This window comes from Lampris incognitus, chromosome 17 (assembly GCF_029633865.1).
Source record: "Lampris incognitus isolate fLamInc1 chromosome 17, fLamInc1.hap2, whole genome shotgun sequence".
Lineage (NCBI taxonomy): Eukaryota > Metazoa > Chordata > Actinopteri > Lampriformes > Lampridae > Lampris > Lampris incognitus.
In genome coordinates, this window is record NC_079227.1 from 41,792,904 (window position 1) to 41,798,360 (window position 5,457).

Here is a 5,457-nt window from a genome sequence, read left to right on the forward strand (position 1 = left end):
GGTGGGTGGAGCAGCATGACTTGACAGATGACGTGTGAGGTGACTTGTTGTTAGAATAACACAATGAACAGATGTAGGATGGAGCAACAAGAGGTGGGTGGAGCAGCATGACATGACACATGACGTGTGAGATGTCTTGTTGTTAGAATAACACAGTGAACAGATGTAGGATGGAGCAACAAGAGGTGGGTGGAGCAGCATGACGTGACACATGACGTGTGAGATGTCTTGTTGTTAGAATAACACAGTGAACAGATGTAGGATGGAGCAACAAGAGGTGGGTGGAGCAGCATGACATGACACATGACGTGTGAGATGTCTTGTTGTTAGAATAACACAGTGAACAGATGTAGGATGGAGCAACAAGAGGTGGGTGGAGCAGCATGACATGACACATGACGTGTGAGGTGTCTTGTTAAATAACACAATGAACAGATGTAGGATGGTGCAACAAGAGGTGGGTGAAGCAACATGACATGACACATGACGTGTGAGGTGTCTTGTTGTTAGAATAACACAATGAACAGACATAGGATGGAGCAAGAAGAGGTGGGTGAAGCAACATGACATGACACATGACGTGTGAGGTGTCTTGTTGTTAGAATAACACAATGAACAGACATAGGATGGAGCAACAAGAGGGGGGTGGAGCAACATGACGTGACACATGACGTGTGAGGTGTCTTGTTGTTAAATAACACAACAGACCTGGGATGGAGCAAGAAGAGGTGGGTGAAGCAACATGACATGACACATGACGTGTGAGGTGTCTTGTTAGAATAACACAATGAACAGATGTAGGATGGAGCAAGAAGAGGGGGGTGGAGCAACATGACGTGACACATGACGTGTGAGGTGTCTTGTTGTTAAATAACACAACAGACCTAGGATGGAGCAACAAGAGGTGGGTGGAGCAACATGACATGACACATGACGTGTGATGTTTCTTGTAGTTAGAATGACACAGTGAACAGATGTAGGATGGAGCAACAAGAGGGGGGTGGAGCAACATGACATGACACATAACGTGTGAAATGTCTTGTTGTTAGAATAACACAATGAACAGATGTAGGATGGAGCAACAAGAGGTGGGTGGAGCAGCATGACATGACACATGACGTGTGAGGGGTCTTGTTGTTAGAATAACACAATGAACATATGTAGGATGGAGCAACAAGAGGTGGGTGGAGCAACATGACATGACACATGACATGTGAGGTGTCTTGTTGTTAGAATAGCCCAATGAACAGATGTAGGATGGAGCAACAAGAGGTGGGTGAAGCAAGATGACATGACACATGACGTAGGAGGTGTCTTGTTGTTAGAATAGCCCAATGAACAGATGTAGGATGGAGCAACAAGAGGTGGGTGGAGCAACATGACGTGACACATGACGTGTGAGGTGTCTTGTTAGAATAACACAATGAACAGATGTAGGATGGAGCAACAAGAGGTGGGTGGAGCAACATGACATGACACATGACGTGTGAGGTGTCTTGTTGTTAGAATAGCCCAATGAACAGATGTAGGATGGAGCAACAAGAGGTGGGTGGAGCAACATGACGTGACACATGACGTGTGAGGTGTCTTGTTAGAATAACACAATGAACAGATGTAGGATGGAGCAACAAGAGGTGGGTGGAGTAACATGACATGACACATGACGTGTGAGGTGTCTTGTTGTTAGAATAACACAAAGAACAGATGTAGGATGGAGCAACAAGAGGTGGGTGAAGCAACATGACGTGACACATGACGTGTGAGGTGTGGTGTTGTTAGAATAACACAATGAACAGATGTAGGATGGAGCAACAAGAGGTGGGTGGAGCAGCATGACATGACACATGACGTGTGAGGTGTGGTGTTGTTATAATAACACAATGAACAGATGTAGGATGGAGCAACAAGAGGTGGGTGGAGCAACATGACATGACACATGACGTGTGAGGTGTCTTGTTGTTATAATAGCCCAATGAACAGATGTAGGATGGAGCAACAAGAGGTGGGTGGAGCAGCATGACATGACACATGACGTGTGAGGTGTCTTGTTGTTAGAATAACACAATGAACAGATGTAGGATGGAGCAACAAGAGGTGGGTGGAGCGGCATGACATGACACATGGCATGTGAGGTGTCTTGTTGTTAGAATAACACAATGAACAGATGTAGGATGGAGCAACAAGAGGTGGGTGGAGCAACATGACATGACACATGACGTGTGAGGTGTCTTGTTAAATAACACAATGAACAGATGTAGGATGGAGCAAGAAGAGGTGGGAGGAGCAACATGACATGACACATGACGTGTGAGGTGTCTTGTTGTTAAATAACACAACAGACCTAGGATGGAGCAACAAGAGGTGGGTGGAGCAACATGACATGACACAGGACGTGTGAGGTGTCTTGTTGTTAGCATAACACAATGAACAGATGTAGGATGGAGCAACGAGAGGTGGGTGGAGCAGCATGACTTGACAGATGACGTGTGAGGTGACTTGTTGTTAGAATAACACAATGAACAGATGTAGGATGGAGCAACAAGAGGTGGGTGGAGCAGCATGACATGACACATGACGTGTGAGATGTCTTGTTGTTAGAATAACACAGTGAACAGATGTAGGATGGAGCAACAAGAGGTGGGTGGAGCAGCATGACGTGACACATGACGTGTGAGATGTCTTGTTGTTAGAATAACACAGTGAACAGATGTAGGATGGAGCAACAAGAGGTGGGTGGAGCAGCATGACATGACACATGACGTGTGAGATGTCTTGTTGTTAGAATAACACAGTGAACAGATGTAGGATGGAGCAACAAGAGGTGGGTGGAGCAGCATGACATGACATATGACGTGTGAGGTGTCTTGTTAAATAACACAATGAACAGATGTAGGATGGTGCAACAAGAGGTGGGTGAAGCAACATGACATGACACATGACGTGTGAGGTGTCTTGTTGTTAGAATAACACAATGAACAGACATAGGATGGAGCAAGAAGAGGTGGGTGAAGCAACATGACATGACACATGGCGTGTGAGGTGTCTTGTTGTTAGAATAACACAATGAACAGACATAGGATGGAGCAAGAAGAGGGGGGTGGAGCAACATGACGTGACACATGACGTGTGAGGTGTCTTGTTGTTAAATAACACAGCAGACCTAGGATGGAGCAAGAAGAGGTGGGTGAAGCAACATGACATGACACATGACGTGTGAGGTGTCTTGTTAGAATAACACAATGAACAGATGTAGGATGGAGCAAGAAGAGGGGGGTGGAGCAACATGACGTGACACATGACGTGTGAGGTGTCTTGTTGTTAAATAACACAACAGACCTAGGATGGAGCAACAAGAGGTGGGTGGAGCAACATGACATGACACATGACGTGTGATGTTTCTTGTAGTTAGAATGACACAGTGAACAGATGTAGGATGGAGCAACAAGAGGGGGGTGGAGCAACATGACATGACACATAACGTGTGAAATGTCTTGTTGTTAGAATAACACAATGAACAGATGTAGGATGGAGCAACAAGAGGTGGGTGGAGCAGCATGACATGACACATGACGTGTGAGGGGTCTTGTTGTTAGAATAACACAATGAACATATGTAGGATGGAGCAACAAGAGGTGGGTGGAGCAACATGACATGACACATGACATGTGAGGTGTCTTGTTGTTAGAATAGCCCAATGAACAGATGTAGGATGGAGCAACAAGAGGTGGGTGGAGCAACATGACGTGACACATGACGTGTGAGGTGTCTTGTTAGAATAACACAATGAACAGATGTAGGATGGAGCAACAAGAGGTGGGTGGAGCAACATGACATGACACATGACGTGTGAGGTGTCTTGTTGTTAGAATAGCCCAATGAACAGATGTAGGATGGAGCAACAAGAGGTGGGTGGAGCAACATGACGTGACACATGACGTGTGAGGTGTCTTGTTAGAATAACACAATGAACAGATGTAGGATGGAGCAACAAGAGGTGGGTGGAGTAACATGACATGACACATGACGTGTGAGGTGTCTTGTTGTTAGAATAACACAAAGAACAGATGTAGGATGGAGCAACAAGAGGTGGGTGAAGCAACATGACGTGACACATGACGTGTGAGGTGTGGTGTTGTTAGAATAACACAATGAACAGATGTAGGATGGAGCAACAAGAGGTGGGTGGAGCAGCATGACTTGACAGATGACGTGTGAGGTGTCTTGTTGTTAGAATAACACAATGAACAGATGTAGGATGGAGCAACAAGAGGTGGGTGGAGCAACATGACGTGACACATGACGTGTGAGGTGTGGTGTTGTTAGAATAACACAATGAACAGATGTAGGATTGAGTAACAAGAGGTGGGTGGAGCAGCATGACTTGACAGATGACGTGTGAGGTGTCTTGTTGTTAGAATAACACAATGAACAGATGTAGGATGGAGCAACAAGAGGTGGGTGGAGCAACATGACATGACACATGACGTGTGAGTTGTCTTGTTGTTAGAATAACACAATGAACAGATGTAGGATGGAGCAACAAGAGGTGGGTGGAGCAACATGACATGACACATGACGTGTGAGGTGTCTTGTTGTTAGAATAGCCCAATGAACAGATGTAGGATGGAGCAACAAGAGGTGGGTGGAGCAGCATGACATGACACATGACGTGTGAGGTGTCTTGTTGTTAGAATAACACAATGAACAGATGTAGGATGGAGCAACAAGAGGTGGGTGGAGCGGCATGACATGACACATGGCATGTGAGGTGTCTTGTTGTTAGAATAACACAATGAACAGATGTAGGATGGAGCAACAAGAGGTGGGTGGAGCAACATGACATGACACATGACGTGTGAGGTGTCTTGTTAAATAACACAATGAACAGATGTAGGATGGAGCAAGAAGAGGTGGGAGGAGCAACATGACATGACACATGACGTGTGAGGTGTGGTGTTGTTAGAATAACACAATGAACAGATGTAGGATTGAGTAACAAGAGGTGGGTGGAGCAGCATGACTTGACAGATGACGTGTGAGGTGTCTTGTTGTTAGAATAACACAATGAACAGATGTAGGATGGAGCAACAAGAGGTGGGTGGAGCAACATGACATGACACATGACGTGTGAGTTGTCTTGTTGTTAGAATAACACAATGAACAGATGTAGGATGGAGCAACAAGAGGTGGGTGGAGCAACATATCATGACACATGACGTGTGAGGTGTCTTGTTGTTAGAATAACACAATGAACAGATGTAGGATGGAGCAAGAAGAGGTGGGTGGAGCAACATGACATGACACAGGACGTGTGAGGTTTCTTGTTAGAATAACACAATGAACAGATGTAGGATGGAGCAACAAGGGGTGGGTGGAGCGGCATGACATGACACATGGCATGTGAGGTGTCTTGTTGTTAGAATAACACAATGAACAGATGTAGGATGGAGCAACAAG